This window comes from Oncorhynchus masou, unplaced genomic scaffold, assembly GCF_036934945.1.
Source record: "Oncorhynchus masou masou isolate Uvic2021 unplaced genomic scaffold, UVic_Omas_1.1 unplaced_scaffold_4123, whole genome shotgun sequence".
Lineage (NCBI taxonomy): Eukaryota > Metazoa > Chordata > Actinopteri > Salmoniformes > Salmonidae > Oncorhynchus > Oncorhynchus masou.
In genome coordinates this window covers 10382-31039 of record NW_027010521.1, presented here as the reverse complement: position 1 = coordinate 31039, position 20658 = coordinate 10382, and the positions used below count along the sequence as shown (strand labels likewise).

Sequence of the window (20658 nt, the reverse complement as noted above, 5' to 3'; positions counted from 1 at the left end):
CACATAACCAACAAAAACGGGTCACAACTCCTGCAGCTCTGTCGCACGCTGGGTATGTACATAGTCAATGGTAGGCTTCAGGGGACTCCTATGGTAGGTACACCTATAGCTCATCTCTTGGCAGTAGTACTGTAGACTACTTTATCACTGACCTCAACCCAGAGTCTCTCAGAGCGTTCACAGTCAGCCCACTGACACCCCTATCAGACCACAGCAAAATCACAGTCTACCTAAACAGAGCAATACTCAATCATGAGGCATCAAAGCCAAAGGAACTGAGTAACATTGAGAAATGCTATAGATGGAAGGAATGCAGTTTGGAAACCTACCAAAACAATTAGGCAACAACAAATTCAATCCCTTTTAGACAATTTCCCTGGGTAAAACGTTCCACTGTAATAGTGAAGGTGTAAACTTGGCAGTAGAAAATCTTAACAGTATATTTGACCTCTCAGCTTCCCTATCAAATCTAAAAATCTCAAATAGAAAACCGAAGAAAATTAACAACAATGACAAATGGTTTGATGAAGAATGCAAAAATCTAAGAAAGAAATTGAGAATCCTGTCCAACCAAAAACATAGAGACTCGGAAAACCTGAGTCTACGCCTTCACTATGGTGAATCACTAAAACAATACAGAAATACACTACGGAAAAGAAGGAACAGCATGTCAGAAATCAGCTCAATGTAATTGAAGAATCCATAGACTCTAACCACTTCTGGGAAAATTGGAAAACACTAAACAAACAACAACACGAAGAATTATCTATCCAAAATGGAGATGTATGGGTAAACCACTTCTCCAATCTTTTTGGCTCTATAACAAAGAATAAAGAGCAAAAACATATACATGATCAAATACAGATCTTAGAATCAACTATTAAAGACTACCAGAACCCACTGGATTCTCCAATTACATTGAATGAGTTACAGGACAAAATAAAAACCCTCCAACCCAAAAAGGCCTGTGGTGTTGATGGTATCCTCAATGAAATGATCAAATATACAGACAACAAATTCCAATTGGCTATACTAAAACTCTTTAACATCATCCTTAGCTCTGGCATCTTCCCCAATATTTGGAACCAAGGACTGATCACCCCAATCCACAAAAATGGAGACAAATTTGACCCCAATAACTACCGTGGAATATGCGTCAACAGTAACCTTGGGAAAATCCTCTGCATTATCATTAACAGCAGACTCGTGCACTTCCTCAATGAAAACAATGTACTGAGCAAATGTCAAATTGGCTTTTTACCAAATTACCGTACAACAGACCATGTATTCACCCTGCACACCCTAATTGACAACCAAACAAACCAAAACAAAGGCAAAGTCTTCTCATGCTTTGTTGATTTCAAAAAAGCCTTTGACTCAATTTGGCATGAGGGTCTGCTATACAAACTGATGGAAAGTGGTGTTGGGGGTAAAACATACGACATCATAAAATCCATGTACACAAACAACAAGTGTGCGGTTAAAATTGGCAAAAAACACACATTTCTTCACACAGGGTCGTGGGTTAGACAGGGATGCAGCTTAAGCCCCACCCTCTTCAACATATATATCAACGAACTGGCGCGGGCACTAGAAAAGTCTGCAGCACCCGGCCTCACCCTACTAGAATCTGAAGTCAAATGTCTGCTGTTTGCTGATGATCTGGTGCTTCTGTCACCAACCAAGGAGGGCCTACAGCAGCACCTAGATCTTATGCACAGATTCTGTCAGACCTGGCCCTGACAGTAAATCTCAGTAAGACCAAAATAATGGTGTTCCAAAAAGGTCCAGTCACCAGGACCACAAATACAAATTCCATCTAGACACTGTTGGCCTAGAGCACACAAAAACTATACATACCTTGGCCTAAACATCAGCGCCACAGGTAACTTCCACAAAGCTGTGAAACGATCTGAGAGACAAGGCAAGAAGGGCATTCTATGCCATCAAAAGGAACATAAATTTCAACATACCAATTAGGATTTGGCTAAAAATACTTGAATCAGTCATAGAGCCCATTGCCCTTTATGGTTGTGAGGTCTGGGGTCCGCTCACCAACCAAGACTTCACAAAATGGGACAAACACCAAATTGAGACTCTGCACGCAGAATTCTGCAAAAATATCCTCAGTGTACAACGTAGAACACCAAATAATGCATGCAGAGCAGAATTAGGCCGATACCCACTAATTATCAAAATCCAGAAAAGAGCAGTTAAATTCTATAACCACCTAAAAGGAAGCGATTCCCAAACCTTCCACAACAAAGCCATCACCTACAGAGAGATGAACCTGGAGAAGAGTCCCTAAGCAAGCTGGTCCTGGGGCTCTGTTCACAAACACACCCTACAGAGCCCCATGACAGCAGCACAATTAGACCCAACCAAATCATGAGAAAACAAAAAGATAATTACTTGACACATTGGAAAGAATTAACAAAAAAACAGAGCAAACTAGAATGCTATTTGGCCCTACACAGAGAGTACACAGCGGCAGAATACCTGACCACTGTGACTGACCCAAAATTAAGGAAAGCTTTGACTATGTACAGACTCAGCGAGCATAGCCTTGCTATTGAGAAAGGCCGCCGTAGGCAGACATGGCTCTCAAGAGAAGACAGGCTATGTGCTCACTGCCCACAAAATGAGGTGGAAACTGAGCTGCACTTCCTAACCTCCTGCCCAATGTATGACCATATTAGAGAGACATATTTCCCTCAGATTACACAGATCCACAAAGAATTCGAAAACAAATCCAATTTTGAAAAAACTCCCATATCTACTGGGTGAAATTCCACAGTGTGCCATCAGAGCAGCAAGATTTGTGACCTGTTGCCACGAGAAAAGGGCAACCAGTGAAGAACACGCACCATTGTAAATACAACACATATCTATGCTTATTTATTTTATCTTGTGTCCTTTACCATTTGCACATTGTAAAAAACACTGTATATATATATAATATGACATTTGTAATGTCTTTATTGTTTTGAAACTTCTGTATGTGTGATGTCTACTGTTAATTTTTATTGTTTATTTCACTTTATATATTATATACCTTACTTGCTTTGGCAATGTTAACACATGTTTCCCATGCCAATAAAGCCCCTTAAATTGAAATTGAATTGAAATTGAGAGGAGGGGTACCTGTAGAACACAGAGAGAGAGAGAGAGGAGAGGTACCTGTAGGTGCGTGTCCGCTGGTTAACTGTAGTGGTGAGTACAGGACTCTCCTGCTGGGCCATGCTGCGTGTGGGGCTGGGGACATAGTCGTTAGGGACCACAGGAGGACGAACGGGCTCCAGCGTCCGATAGGGGGAGTGGCGCCTGGACGAGAGGGTAAAGGGGGCAGTTTAACATCCTAACATTACACAACTGTAAAAGGAGATATTAAAATGGTTTGGTGTTATTGCAAATGAGAGACATTTTACAGTTGCGTAATGTTGAGATCACTACAAGGAGGAGAATTGGCAACATGAATATAGCTATGGTCGTGTGGAGGATCATAAAAACAGATGATACAGACTGGAGAATATATTCTCTCTCTATCTAACCTTATTCTTTTGTTCCTCGCCACACAATATGACATCACAATACCCCATAATGACAACGGAAAAACAGGTAATAGATTTTTTTGGAAATGTATTTAAATGTATAAAAAAAAAAAATGGAAACATCACATAAGTATTCAGACCCTTTATTCAGTACTTTGTTCGAGCTTCTTTGGCAGTGATTACAGCCTCCAGTATTCTTGGGTATGACGCTACAAACTTGGTACACCTGTATTTGGAGAGTTTCTCCCATTCTTCTCTGCAGATCCTCTCAAGCTCTGTCAGGTTGGATGGGGACCGTTGCTGCACAGCTATTTTCAGGTCTCTCCAGAGATGCTCAATTGGGTTCAAGTCCGCGCTCTGGCTGGGCCACTCAAGGACATTCAGAGACCTGTCCCTGTATGCTTAGAGTCGTTGTCCTGTTGGAAGGTGAACCTTTACTCTAGTCTGACGTCCTGAGCGCTCTGGAGCAGGTTATCATCAAGGATCGCTACTTCGCTCCATTCATCTTTCCCTAAATCCTGACTAGTCTCCCAGTCCCCTGCCGCTGAAAAACATTCCCACAGCATGCTGCTGCCACCACCGTGCTTCACAATAGGGATGGTGCCAGGTTTACTCCAGATGTGACACTTGGCATTCAGGCCAAAGAGTTCAATCTTGGTTTCATCAGATCCTCCCCTAACCCGGACAACGCTGGGCCTCCCGGTCGCGCAGCGTTGTTCGGGGAGGGTTTGGCCGGCAAGGATGTCCTTGTCCCATCGCACTTTAGCAACTCCTGTGAAGGACCGAGCGCATGCATGCTGACACTGTCGCCAGGTGTACAGTGTTTCCTCCAACACATTGGCTTCTGGGTTAAGCGGCCATTGTGTCAGCGCCAGCCGGCCGGAGGATGGCTGCCGTCTTATAGACTCTTAACCAGCCATTTTGTTTGTTTTTTCGTGTTTTGTACATAATGTTACTGCTATCGTCTCTAATGACTGAAAACAAGAGCTTCTGGACATCAGAACTCACCTCAGATTAGACAAAAAAATAATTATTCAATGAGTCGGACGTGAGGGATATACTACAGACACCCGACCAGGCCCAGATCTCCTTTGGTGGAAATTAAACAGAGATTTCACTGAAAAATATCAGCCTTGTGAGGCGACGAGTGGCTAATCTGCCTTTAACTTACGTCCTGCTAATGTCCAATTGCTGAAAAATACATGGGACGAACTGAAATCACATTTACCAAACCGGACATTAAAAACGAATATCTTGTGTTTCACCGAGTCGTGGCTGAACGACGACATTAAGAACATACAGCTGGCGGGTTATACACTCTATCAGCAGGACAGCAGCCTCTGGTATGACACGGGGCGGGGGCCAAATATGTAACCAACAGCTGGTGATATCTAAGGAAGTCTCGAGGCTTTGCTTGCCTGAGGTAGAGTATCTCATGATAAGCTGTTGACCACACTAGCTAGAGTTTCTGTGTTTTTCATTGCTGTCGTCTACATACCACCAGACCGATGCAACAACAGCACTCAATGAGCTGTATTCCACCATAAGCAAACAGGAAAATGCTCATCCAGAGGCGGCGCTCTAGTGGCCGGGGACTTTAATGCAGGGAAACTTAAATCAGTTCTACCTAATTTCTATGTTAAATGTGCAACCAGAGTGAAAAACTCTAGACCACCTTTACTCCAAACACAGCGACACGCGTACAAAGCTCTCCCTCGTCCTCCATTTGGCATATCTGACCATAATTCTATCCTCCTGATTCCTGCTTACAACCAAAAATTAAAGCAGGAAGCACCAGTGACAAGTGGTCAGATGAAGCAGATGCTAAACTACAGGACTGTTGCAGCACAGACTGGAATATGTTCCGAGATTCTGACGATGGCATTGAGGAGTACACCCCATCAGACTGTACGTACATACCCCAACCAGAAGCCGTGGATTACAGGCAACATATGTACTGACCAAAATGGTTGAGCTGCCGCTTTCAAGGAGCGGGACCCGGAAGCTTATATGAATCCTGCTAAGCCCTCAGACGATCCATCAAACAAGCAAATACAGGACTAAACTCGATTCACTACACCGGCTCTGACACTAGTCGGTTGTGGCAGGGCTTGCCAACGATTACAGACTACAGAGGGAAGCACAGCTGAGAGCTGCCCAGTGACATGAGCCTACCAGACGAGCTAAATAACTTCTATGCTCGCTTCAAGGCAAGTAACACTGAAACATGCATGAGAGCATCAGCTGTTCCAGACGACTGTGTGATCACGCTCTCAGCTGCCGATTTGTGTAAGACCTTTAAAAAAGGCCGCAGGGCCGGACGGAGATTACCACAACGTGTACACTGAGCATGCGCTGACCAACTGGCAGGTGTCTTCACTGACATTTTCATCCTCTCCCTGTATGAGTCGGTAATTCCAAAATGTTTGGTCAAGCAGACCACCATAGTCCCTGTGCTCAAGAACACTAAGGTACCTGCCAAAATGACTCCCAACCCGTAGCACTCACATCTGTAGCCATGAAATGCTTTGAAAGGCTGGTCATGGCTCACATCAACATCATTATCCCAGCAATCCTAGACCCACTATAATTTGCATACCGCACCAACAGATCCACAGATGATGCAATCTCTATTGCACTCCACACTGCCCTTTCCCACCTGGACAAAAAGAAAACCTATGTGAGAATGCTATTCATTGACTACAGCTCAGCGTTCAACACCGTAGTGCCCTCAAAGCTCATCACTAAGGTAAGGATCCTGGAACTCACACCTCCCTCTGCAACTGGATCCTGGACTTCCTGATGGGCCTCTTCGACAGGGGGCCCCTCGGGTGCGTGCTCAGTCTCCTCCTGTACTCCTATTCACTCATGACTGCACGGCCAGGTACGACTCCAACACCATCATTAAGTTTGCCGATGACACAACAGTGGTCGGCCTGATCACCGACAACAGGGAGGAGGTCAGAGTCCTGACCGTGTGGTGCAAGGACAACAACCTCTTCCTCAACGTGATCAAGACAAAGGAGATGATTGTGGACGACAGGAAAAGGAGGACCGAGCACGCCCCCATTCTCATCGACGGGGCTGTAGTGGAGCAGGTTGAGAGCTTCAAGTTCCTTGGCATCCACATTACCAACAAACTAGAATGGGCCAAGTACAGCAAGACATTCGAGAAGAGGGCACGACAAAGCCAATTCCCCCTCAGGAGACTGAAAAGATTTGGCATGGGTCCCCAGATCCTCAAAAGGTTCTACAGCTGCAACATTGAGAGCATCCTGACTGGTGACATCACTGCCTAGTACGGCAACTTCTCAGCCTCTGGCAACAAGGCACGAGAGGGTAGACTATCCCCCCCCCTACACTGCTGCTACTCTCTGTTATTATCGGCCCAGTACATCGCTAGGGCCAAGCCATCCAGGACCTTTACACCAGGCAGTGTCAAAGGAAGGCCCTAAAAATTGTCAAAGACCCCAGCCACCCCAATCATAGACTGTAATCTTTGCTACCTCATGGCAAGCGGTACCGGAGCGCCAAGTCTTAGACCAAAAGGCTTCTCAACAGCTTTTACCCCCAATCCATAACACTCCTGAACAGGTAATCGGCTGTTCCACTGGATGTCAGAAGGTGAATTCACCAATTTGTAAGTCGCTCTGGATAAGAGCGTCTGCTAAATGACGTAAATGTAAATGTAATCAAATGGCTACCCGGACTGTGCATTGTGTCCCACCAAACCCTCTTTTACGCTGCTGCTACTCTCTGTTTATTATCTATGCATAGTTACTTTAACTAATCCTATATGTACATATTACCTCAATTAGCCCGACTAACCGGTGCCCCACACATTGACTCTGTACCGTAACACCCTGTATATAGTCTCCACATTGACACTGTACCGTAATACCCTGTATATAGCCTCCATATTGAGTCTGTACCGGTACCCCCTGTATATAGTCTCCACATTGACTCTGTACCGTAATACCCTGTACATAGCCTCCACATTGACTCTGTACCGTAATACCCTGTACAGAGCCTCCACATTGACTCTGTACCGTAATACCCTTTATATAGCCTCCACATTGACTCTGTACCGTAATACCCCGTATATAGCCTCCACATTGACTCTGTACCGGTACCCCGTATATAGCCTCCACATTGACTCTGTACCGGTACCCCCTGTATATAGCCTCCACATTGACTCTGTACCGGTACCCCCTGTATATAGCCTCCACATTGACTCTGTACCGGTACCCCCTGTATATAGCCTCCACATTGACTCTGTACCGGTACCCCTGTATATAGCCTCCACATTGACTCTGTACCAAGGTACCCTGTATAGCCTCCACATTGACTCTGTACCGGTACCCCTGTATATAGCCTCCACATTGACTCTGTGAGTTGTACCCCTGTATATAGCCTCCACATTGACTCTGTACCGGTACCCCCTGTATATAGCCTCCACATTGACTCTGTACCGGGCCCCCTGTATATAGCCTCCACATTGACTCTGTACCGGTACCCCCTGTATATAGCCTCCACATTGACTCTGTACCGGTACCCCTGTATATAGCCTCCACATTGACTCTGTACCGGTACCCCTGTATATAGCCTCCACATTGACTCTGTACCGGTACCCCTGTATATAGCCTCCACATTGACTCTGTACCGGTACCCCCTGTATATAGCCTCCACATTGACTCTGTACCGGTACCCCCTGTATATAGCCTCCACATTGACTCTGTACCGGTACACCCTGTATATAGCCTCCACATTGACTCTGTACCGTAATACCATGTATATAGCCTCCACATTGACTCTGTACCGGTACCCCCTGTATATAGCCTCCACATTGACTCTGTACCGTAATACCCTGTATATAGCCTCCACATTGACTCTGTACCGTAATACCCTGTATATAGCCTCCACATTGACTCTGTACCGGTACCCCCTGTATATAGCCTCCACATTGACTCTGTACCGTAATACCCTGTATAGAGCCTCCACATTGACTCTGTACCGTAATACCCTGTATATAGCCTCCACATTGACTCTGTACCGGTACCCCCTGTATATAGCCTCCACATTGACTCTGTACCGTAATACCCTGTATAGAGCCTCCACATTGACTCTGTACCGTAATACCCTGTATAGAGCCTCGCTATGATTATTTTCACTGTCATTTTACTTTACATTTTTTCTCCCTTTACTTATCATAGACTAATCTCTGCTACCTATTTTTTACCTAATAATTGCAAGTAAGTCAGCATTTCACTAAGGTCCACACCTGTTGTATTTGGCGCATGTGACCAAAACGTTGATCGAGGAAACAGCAGAGTGGCCACCCCCCCCCCTATCCACATCGACCGCAATGGAAAATGTGGAAAGCTTCAAGTTCCTCAGTGTACACGTCACTGACAAACTGTCCATCCACACAGTGTGGTGAAGGAGCAACAGCGCCTCTTCAACCTCTGGAGGCTGAAGAAATTTGGCTTGTCACCTAAAACCCTCACTAACATTTACAGATGCACAGTTGAGAGCATCCTGTCGGGCTGTATCCCTGCCTGGTACGACAACTGCTCCGCCCACAACCACAGGGCTCTCCAGAGGGTGGTGCGGTCTGCCAAACGCATCATATCTATATACTGTTTTCTGTCTTATTCTACTGTATCTTAGACTATGCATTACTCATCTCATATGTATATACTGTATTCTATACTATCCTACTGTATCTTAGTCTATACATTACTCATCTCATATGTATATACTGTATTCTATACTATCCTACTGTATCTTAGTCTATACATTACTCATCTCATATGTATATACTGTATTCTATACTATCCTACTGTATCTTAGTCTATACATTACTCATCTCATATGTATATACTGTATTCTATACTATCCTACTGTATCTTAGTCTATACATTACTCATCTCATATGTATATACTGTATTCTATACTATCCTACTGTATCTTAGTCTATACATTACTCATCTCATATGTATATACTGTATTCTATACTATTCTACTGTATCTTAGTCTATGCCGCTCTGACATTGCTCATCCAAATATTTATATATTCTTAATTCCATTCCTTTAGATGTGTGTATTGTTGTGGCATTGATAGATATGACTGCACTGCTGGAACTAGAAACACAAGCATTTCACTACAACCGCAATAACATCTGCTAAATATGTTTATGGGACCAAAAAAATGTGACACTACTTTTAAGTCCTAAAGCTCCAGTGTAGCTGACTGCTAGATAACAGCTCCAGTGTAGCTGACTGCTAGATAACAGCTCCAGTGTATCTGACTGCTAGATAACAGCTCCAGTGTAGCTGACTGCTAGATAACAGCTCCAGTGTAGCTGACTGCTAGATAACAGCTCCAGTGTATCTGTGGTGTATGACTGATCGTTGTCCTTTCTATGCCGCCTATAGCAACAGAGCTCACTGTTGCCTCGACATCTACAGTACCTCACATCAACAACCTAAATGTAATCTACAGTACCTCACATCAACAACCTTTCAATGTAATCTACAGTCCCTCACATCAACGATCTAAATGTAATCTACAGTACCTCACATCAACAACCTAAATGTAATCTACAGTACCACACATCAACAACCTAAATGTAATCTACAGTACCTCACATCAACAACCTAATCTACAGTACCTCACATCAACAACCTAAATGTAATCTACAGTACCTCACATCAACAACCTAAATGTAATCTACAGTACCTCACATCAACGATCTAAATGTAATCTACAGTACCTCACATCAACGATCTAAATGTAATCTACAGTACCTCACATCAACAACCTAAATGTAATCTACAGTATCTCACAACAACCTAAATGTAATCTACAGTACCTCACATCAACGACCTAAATGTAATCTACAGTACCTCACATCAACAACCTAAATGTAATCTACAGTACCTCACATCAACAACCTAAATGTAATCTACAGTACCTCACATCAACAACCTAAATGTAATCTACAGTATCTCACAACAACCTAAATGTAATCTACAGTACCTCACATCAACGATCTAAATGTAATCTACAGTACCTCACATCAACAACCTAAATGTAATCTACAGTATCTCACAACAACCTAAATGTAATCTACAGTACCTCACATCAACAACCTAAATGTAATCTACAGTATCACACATCAACGACCTAAATGTAATCTAAAGTATCTCACATCAACAACCTAAATGTAATCTACAGTACCTCACATCAACGACCTACATGTAATCTACAGTACCTCACATCAACAACCTAAATGTAATCTACAGTCCCTCACATCAACAACCTAAATGTAATCTACAGTACCTCAAATCAACAACCTAAATGTAATCTACAGTACCACACATCAACAACCTAAATGTAATCTACAGTACCTCACATCAACAACCTAATCTACAGTACCTCACATCAACAACCTAAATGTAATCTACAGTACCTCACATCAACAACCTAAATGTAATCTACAGTACCTCACATCAACGATCTAAATGTAATCTACAGTACCTCACATCAACGATCTAAATGTAATCTACAGTACCTCACATCAACAACCTAAATGTAATCTACAGTATCTCACAACAACCTAAATGTAATCTACAGTACCTCACATCAACGACCTAAATGTAATCTACAGTACCTCACATCAACAACCTAAATGTAATCTACAGTACCTCACATCAACAACCTAAATGTAATCTACAGTACCTCACATCAACAACCTAAATGTAATCTACAGTACCTCACATCAACAACCTAAATGTAATCTACAGTACCTCACATCAACGATCTAAATGTAATCTACAGTACCTCACATCAACAACCTAAATGTAATCTACAGTATCTCACAACAACCTAAATGTAATCTACAGTACCTCACATCAACCTAAATGTAATCTACAGTACCTCACATCAACAACCTAAATGTAATCTACAGTACCTCACATCAACGACCTAAATGTAATCTACAGTACCTCACATCAACAACCTAAATGTAATCTACAGTATCTCACAACAACCTAAATGTAATCTACAGTACCTCACATCAACAACCTAAATGTAATCTACAGTATCTCACAACAACCTAAATGTAATCTACAGTACCTCACATCAACAACCTAAATGTAATCTACAGTATCTCACAACAACCTAAATGTAATCTACAGTACCTCACATCAACAACCTAAATGTAATCTACAGTACCTCACATCAACGACCTACATGTAATCTACAGTACCTCACATCAACAACCTAAATGTAATCTACAGTACCTCACATCAACAACCTACATTTGATTAAAGGGCTGAGAAAGGTCATGTAATAAGCTGCCAGACTGTGACGTTATTCCTCCTAGAGTATAGCTGTAATAGCACATCCTGTTGAGACGCTCCGTCATCCCTTTAGCCAATCAGAGATCACAGCACAGAATATCACTTCAGGATGTACATGTTGAGACGCTCCGTCATCCCCTTAGCCAATCAGAGATCACAACACAGAATATCACTTCAGGATGTACATGTTGAGATGCTCCGTCATCCCCTTAGCCAATCAGAGATCACAACACAGAATATCACTTCAGGATGTACATGTTGAGACGCTCCGTCATCCCTTTAGCCAATCAGAGATCACAACACAGAATATCACTTCAGGATGTACATGTTGAGACGCTCCGTCATCCCCTTAGCCAATCAGAGATCACAGCACAGAATATCACTTCAGGATGTACATGTTGAGATGCTCCTATTCCCGCCCAACATTAAGTCACAGATGAGGAAACACAGTAGAGAAAACAACAGGACAGTTGGCCCTTCCACAATTTCCAATAGAAATGGGGTTCTTGTTATGGCTATGGTTATGCCACCATCATGGATAGGGACATCACATACCCAATGGTTCCCATCCCTGGCATGGGGGCTGCGGTTTCTGGGTCGGGGGGTTGGTTCGAGGGAGACCTCCACCCATCTTCATATTCTGGCTGTTGACCTGTGAGGAGAGTCATATAGGAATCATTCAGCGCCCACATAGGAGTCAGTTATGACATCAGAAACCTTGTTACCACAGACACTTCACTATCAGAACATCCTTACCTTGAACCTTAGCAACAAACACATCCTTACCTTGAACCATAGCAACAGACACATTGCTGTCAGAACATCCTTACCTTGAACCTTAGCAATAGATACATCCTTACCTTGAACCATAGCAACAAACACATTGCTGTCAGAACATCCTTACCTTGAACCTTAGCAACCACTTAAAGCAGGAATGAAAACAAGAGAAGAGTGAGAAAAAGGGAGAGCAGTGGGGAGGTTAGCGAGGAGAAGGAAGCCATTATAGAGAAATAACAATATCTAGTTATGAGAGTATGCAACATTAGCAGTTAGATAAGCAGTGAAAATGACAACTTATTGTCCATCTCTAAGAAGAGCTCTAAGCATGCAACTATTGAGAAATATATCACGGCATCATATTCACACCCAAAGCATTACATGAGTAATAATCAATTATATTGTGTTCCTTCAACCAACCTTGACTCCATGGCCGATGTCATCCAGCACATTGTACTCTATAGGTTTACGGATATAACGTACTGGCCTCTCCGGATTGGCTGGAGCAACGATTTTGTGGGTGCGAGATGTGTTCTTATTGGTAGTCAGGATTCCAATCTCTCTCCTTGCCACCTTCTCCTTGTGGATGTCCACCGTCTGTATGGAGAGAGACAGACAGAGAGCGGTGGAGAGAGAGAGAAAGAACGAGAGGTAGAGAACGAGACAGAGAGAGAGAGGCAGAGAGGGAGAGAACGAGACAGAGAGAGAGAGAGGTAGAGAGGGAGAGAACGAGACAGAGAGAGAGAGAGAACGAGAGGGAGAGAACGAGACAGAGAGAGAGAGAACGAGAGGGAGAGAACGAGACAGAGAGAGAGAGAGGTAGAGAGGGAGAGAACGAGACAGAGAGGCAGAGAGGGAGAGAACGAGACAGAGAGAGAGAGAGGTAGAGAGGTAGAGAGAGAGAGTGGTAGAGAGAGAGAGGGAGAGAACGAGACAGAGAGAGAGAGAGGTAGAGAGGGAGAGAACGAGACAGAGAGAGAGAGAGGTAGAGAGGTAGAGAGAGGTAGAGAGCGGTGGAGAGAGAGAAAGAACAAGAGGTAGAGAACGAGACAGAGAGAGAGAGGTAGAGAGGGAGAGCGGTGGAGAGAGAGAAAGAGAGAGAACGAGAGGTAGAGGGAGAGAACGAGACAGAGAGAGAGAGAGGTAGAGGGGGAGAGAACGAGACAGAGAGAGAGAGGGAGAGAGGTAGAGAGAGAGAGTGGTAGAGAGAGAGAGGTAGAGAGAGAGAGGTAGAGAGAGAGAGAGGTAGAGAGGGAGAGAACGAGACAGAGAGAGAGAGAGGTAGAGAGGTAGAGAGAGAGAGAGAGAGGTAGAGAGAGAGAGCGGTAGAGAGAGAGAGATAGAGAGAGAGAAAGGTAGAGAGATTGAGAGAGAAAGAGGCAGAGAGAAAGAGAGGTAGAGAGTGAAAAAGGTGAATGAGTTAAATGGTCCTCAACATCCTGTGTAATAACTGGGCCCGCCGAGCGGTGTAATAACTGGGCCCGCCGAGCGGTGTAATAACTGGGCCCGCCGAGCAGTGTAATAACTGGGCCCGCCGAGCAGTGTAATAACTGGGCCCGCCGAGCAGTGTAATAACTGGGCCCGCCGAGCGGTGTAATAACTGGGCCCGCCGAGCGGTGTAATAACTGGGCCCGCCGAGCGGTGTAATAACTGGGCCCTCCGAGCGGTGTAATAACTGGGCCCTCCGAGCGGTGTAATAACTGGGCCCACCGAGCGGTGTCAACCCGACAGGATAAGCAGCTCACTTTAATTTCACACCAATTTTAAAAATATGTCAGAAATAACTTCACAGGAAATAGGATGACTAACTAGCAATTCACAGACACTGTTTTACCTGTTGCATCCCAGGCTAGGGAGATGGTAATGATGTCACAGTGTGGTTTAACCAGGCTAGGGAGATGGTAATGATGTCACAGGGTGGTTTAACCAGGCTAGGGAGATGATAATGATGTCACAGTGTGGTTTTACCAGGCTAGGGAGATGGTAATGATGTCAGTGTGGTTTAACCAGGCTAGGGAGATGGTAATGATGTCACAGGGTGGTTTAACCAGGCTAGGGAGATGGTAATGATGTCAGTGTGGTTTAACCAGGCTAGGGAGATGGTAATGATGTCAGTGTGGTTTTACCAGGCTAGGGAGATGGTAATGATGTCAGTGTGGTTTAACCAGGCTAGGAAGATGGTAATGATGTCAGGGTGGTTTAACCAGGCTAGGAAGATGGTAATGATGTCACAGGGTGGTTTAACCAGGCTAGAGAGATGGTAATGATGTCACAGGGTGGTTTAACCAGGCTAGAGAGATGGTAATGATGTCAGTGTGGTTTAACCAGGCTAGGGAGATGGTAATGATGTCACAGGGTGGTTTAACCAGGCTAGGGAGATGGTAATGATGTCACAGTGTGGTTTAACCAGGCTAGAGAGATGGTAATGATGTCAGGGTGGTTTAACCAGGCTAGGGAGATGGTAATGATGTCAGGGTGGTTTAACCAGGCTAGGGAGATGGTACTGATGTCAGTGTGGTTTAACCAGGCTAGGAAGATGGTGATGATGTCACAGTGTGGTTTAACCAGGCTAGAGAGATGGTAATGATGTCACAGTGTGGTTTAACCAGGCTAGAGAGATGGTAACGATGTCACAGTGTGGTTTAACCAGGCTAGAGAGATGGTAATGATGTCACAGGGTGGTTTAACCAGGCTAGGGAGATGGTACTGATGTCAGTGTGGTTTAACCAGGCTAGGGAGATGGTAATGATGTCACAGTGTGCTTTAACCAGGCTAGAGAGATGGTAATGATGTCACAGTGTGGTTTAACCAGGCTAGGGAGATGGTAATGATGTCACAGTGTGTGGTTTAACCAGGCTAGGGAGATGGTAATGATGTCAGGGTGGTTTAACCAGGCTAGAGAGATGGTAACGATGTCACAGGGTGGTTTAACCAGGCTAGGGAGATGGTAACGATGTCAGGGTGGTTTTACCAGGCTAGGAAGATGGTAATGATGTCAGGGTGGTTTAACCAGGCTAGGAGATGGTAATGATGTCAGGGTGGTTTAATCAGGCTAGGGAGATGGTAATGATGTCAGGGTGGTTTAACCAGGCTAGGGAGATGGTAATGATATCACAGTGTGGTTTAACCAGGCTAGGGAGATGGTAATGATGTCACAGTGTGGTTTAACCAGGCTAGGGAGGTGGTAATGATGTCAGGGTGGTTTAACCAGGCTAGAGAGATGGTAATGATGTCACAGGGTGGTTTAACCAGGCTAGGTAGATGGTAACGATATCAGGGTGGTTTTACCAGGCTAGGAAGATGGTAATGATGTCACAAGGTGGTTTAACCAGGCCAGGGAGATGGTAATGATGTCACAGTGTGGTTTAACCAGGCTAGGGAGATGGTGATGATGTCACAGTGTGGTTTAACCAGGCTAGAGAGATGGTAATGATGTCACAGTGTGGTTTAACCAGGCTAGAGAGATGGTAATGATGTCACAGTGTGGTTTAACCAGGCTAGAGAGATGGTAACGATGTCACAGTGTGGTTTAACCAGGCTAGAGAGATGGTAATGATGTCACAGGGTGGTTTAACCAGGCTAGGGAGATGGTAACGATGTCAGGGTGGTTTTACCAGGCTAGGAAGATGGTAATGATGTCACAGGGTGGTTTAACCAGGCTAGGGAGATGGTAATGATGTCAGGGTGGTTTAACCAGGCTAGGGAGATGGTAACGATGTCAGGGTGGTTTTACCAGGCTAGGAAGATGGTAATGATGTCACAGGGTGGTTTAACCAGGCTAGGGAGATGGTAACGATGTCAGGGTGGTTTTACCAGGCTAGGAAGATGGTAACGATGTCACAGTGTGGTTTAACCAGGCTAGGGGGATGGTAACGATGTCAGGGTGGTTTAACCAGGCTAGGGGGATGGTAATGATGTCACAGTGTGGTTTAACCAGGCTAGGGAGATGGTAATGATGTCACAGGGTGGTTTAACCAGGCTAGGGAGATGGTAATGATGTCAGTGTGGTTTAACCAGGCTAGGGAGATGGTTATGATGTCACAGGGTGGTTTAGCCAGGCTAGGGAGGAGGGGTGGTAATGATGTCAGTGTGGTTTAACCAGGCTAAGGAGATGGTAATGATGTCACAGGGTGGTTTAACCAGGCTAGGGAGATGGTAATGATGTCAGTGTGGTTTAACCAGGCTAGGGAGATGGTAATGATGTCACAGGGTGGTTTAACCAGGCTAGAGAGATGGTAATGATGTCACAGGGTGGTTTAACCAGGCTAGGGAGATGGTAATGATGTCACAGTGGTCCAGCTGCTCTGTGAGAGTGGATATCCCCAGGCTACCGTAGAGTAGCTAGTCACTTTATAACCCTGGTCCAGCTGCTCTGTGAGAGTGGGATATCCCCGGGCTACCGTAGAGTAGCTAGTCACTTTATAACCCTGGTCCAGCTGCTCTGTGAGAGTGGGATATCCCCGGGCTACCGTAGAGTAGCTAGTCACTTTATAACCCTGGTCCAGCTGCTCTGTGAGAGTGGGATATCCCCGGGCTACCGTAGAGTAGCTAGTCACTTTATAACCCTGGTCCAGCTGCTCTGTGAGAGTGGATATCCCGGGCTACTGTAGAGTAGCTAGTCACTTTATAACCCTGGTCCAGCTGCTCTGTGAGAGTGGGATATCCCCAGGCTACTGTAGAGTAGCTAGTCACTTTATAACCCTGGTCCAGCTGCTCTGTGAGAGTGGGATATCCCGGGCTACTGTAGAGTAGCTAGTCACTTTATAACCCTGGTCCAGCTGCTCTGTGAGAGTGGGATATCCCCGGGCTACTGTAGAGTAGCTAGTCACTTTATAACCCTGGTCCAGCTGCTCTGTGAGAGTGGGATATCCCCGGGCTACTGTAGAGTAGCTAGTCACTTTATAACCCTGGTCCAACTGCTCTGTGAGAGTGGGATATCTCCAGGCTACTGTAGAGCCTGTGTCACAGCTCAGAGGAGGAGCAGTAGCCTGTGTGCTCAGATGTGTGGCCATGGGGTGTCGTTCTCAGAGTGAGGGAGAAAGGGGAGGCGGATTGACAACGGGAGAATAGATCAAAGTTCATCTGAAACACTGCCTGACTTGTCTCTTTCATCCGTCCCTGACTAGAACACATAACAGAGGAATGGAAAGATCAGGACAACTACCTATGACGTCAGAGTGGATGTGTTCGACATGCAAGTGTCAAAATCGTTTTGTCGCTCCAACTATTTTAGTCAAATAAATGTTATCCTCATCACTGTGTTTCTGCTTGCTTGTTTTGGGTCTAAGCCATATTACTGTAAAACACACTAAGACCACTGATAGTGTAGAAAACAGATTTATAAATCCATTTGTCTGATTCATTAGATGATTGAAGGTCTTACCTGAGAGATATGGTTGATGGAAGACTCCATGCGTTGGAGCTGCGACGCCTGGATATCAAGCATTTGGAGGACATTATTAGCCAAGGTGTTGATCAGATAGGCTACACTGGCCAGGGACTGGGACGTATAGTCCTTTGTCTCCTCCAGGGCTCGGTGCTTATCTGGGGACTAGACAGACAGAGAGAGAGACAGAGAGGTTACGTTATTGTCCAATTGTCCACAAGGTCCAATGAATATTTGATGAGCGAAGGAGCAGGGGGGAGCGAGAGAAAGAAGGAGCGGGGGGGAGCGAGAGAGAGAAGGAAGGAGCGGGGGAGCGAGAGAGAAAAGGAAGGAGCGGGGGGAGCGAGAGTAAGAAGGAAGGAGCGGGGGGAGCGAGAGTAAGAAGGAAGGAGCGGGGGGGAGCGAGAGTAAGAAGGAAGGAGCGGGAAGGAGCAGGGGGAAGAGGGCGTATCAGATGCTCAACATGCTCTGCTCATACTGTCACGAACCGGCTCAAAGCCCGTAACAAAGGGAGACAACGTGGAGATAAGGAGTAACAAAATATATATTTATTTACCAAAGCAACTAAGGAAAATATACAATGGTGTGTGTAATCAGTAATCAGTAGTGTAAGTGAGTGTTTTGCATGCATGAATGTGATAATGCAGGGTATTGAAAGGTGCCAATGCAAACAAACAAAAGGCCACCAAGAACCACAACACAATCTACAAAGATGTCTGCATGGAGAGAGTCTCCTCCAAGAATGGGGAAGTGGTGTATTTATCCTGGGACACACCTGGCCCAGGTGTTTCCCATGTAGCTGACGACCCTCCCCAACTCCGCCCACCTAATAAGGAAACAAGAACAAAGACAGAATACGGCAGACAGAGTGGGAGGGTCGTCACAATACCTACTGTAATGGTCAGGCCCTAAACCACACAAAAACAACACTAGACACTATGGAACACAAAGCTTTTACTTTCTCATCCTGGAATATACAAGGTCAGAGGTCATCTGCCTTTGGCCTAAAGAGCAGGAACCCAGACTTCAAAGAAATTGGAAATATTAGGTTACAGAGAGCTGGTAGTCCCATCCAACACACTACCAGGTGGGTGGTATAGAGGAGACGGACCCACTGGTTGCCCTCTAAGTTACAGAGAGCTGGTAGTCCCATCCACCACACTACCAGGTGGGTGGTATAGAGGAGATGGACCCACTGGTTGCCCTCTAGGTTACAGAGAGCTGGTAGTCCCATCCAACACACTACCAGGTGGGTGGTATAGAGGAGACGGACCCACTGGTTGCCCTCTAAGTTACAGAGAGCTGGTAGTCCCATCCACCACACTACCAGGTGGGTGGTATAGAGGAGATGGACCCACTGGTTGCCCTCTAGGTTACAGAGAGCTGGTAGTCCCATCCACCACACTACCAGGTGGGTGGTATAGAGGAGATGGACCCACTGGTTGTCCTCTAGGTTACAGAGAGCTGGTAGTCCCATCCACCACACTACCAGGTGGGTGGTATAGAGGAGATGGACCCACTGGTTGTCCTCTAGGTTACAGAGAGCTGGTAGTCCCATCCACCACACTACCAGGTGGGTGGTATAGAGGAGACGGACCCACTGGTTGTCCCCTAGGTTACAGAGAGCTGGTAGTCCGATCCACCACACTACCAGATGTGAGACAGGGAAGAGACTTAGGGGGTTTGCTAATTTGTTATAGATCAGACCTAACTCACTCTGTTAAATTAGTCAAAACAGGAACATTTTACATCTGACTAGAATTAATAAGGAAATTGTCTCAGAGAAAAATGTCCTCCTGTGTGCTACCTATATCCCCCCACTAGAATCACCATACTTTAATGAAGACAGCTTCTCCATCCTGGATGGGGAAATCAATCATTTCCAGGTCCAGAGACATGTACTAGTCTGTGGCGACCTAAATGCCAGAACCAGACAAGAACCTGACACCCTCAGCACACGGGGACAAGCACCTACCTGGAGGTGACAGCATTCCCCCACGCTGGGTATGTAGATAGTCAACGGTAGGCTTCGAGGGGACTCCTACGGTAGGTACACTTATAGCTCATTTCTTGGCAGTAGTACTGTAGACTACATTATCACTGACCTCAACCCAGAGTCTCTCAGAGCGTTCACAGTCAGTCCACTGACACCCCTATCAGATCACAGCAAACTACTTGAACAGAGCAATACCCAATCACGAGGCATCAAAGCCAAAAGAACTGAGTAATATTAAGAAATGGCAACAACAAATTCAATCCCTTTTAGACAACTTCCTGGACAAAACGTTCCACTGTAATAGCGAAGGTGTAAACTTGGCAGTAGAAAATCTAAACAGTATATTTGACCTCTCAGCTTCCCTATCAAATCTAGAAATGTCAAGCAGACAACCTAAGAAAATTAACAACCATGACAAATGGTTTGAGGAAGAATGTAAAACCCTAAGAAATAAATTGAGAAACCTGTCCAACCAGAAACCGAGAGACGTACAGTCAATAACACAATAGAAAAACATGGATGTACATTGTGAGAGAGAGACCTATTTAATTACAATTTAGCATGTATGGGGGTAAGACAAT

General features: G+C 45.0%; 1 pseudogene; it reads right to left on the bottom strand.

The window, feature by feature from the left end:
- Positions 1-3180: 3180 nt before the first annotated feature.
- Positions 3181-18247, bottom strand: LOC135534902 (abl interactor 2-like; annotated as a pseudogene).
- Positions 18248-20658: the final 2411 nt, after the last annotated feature.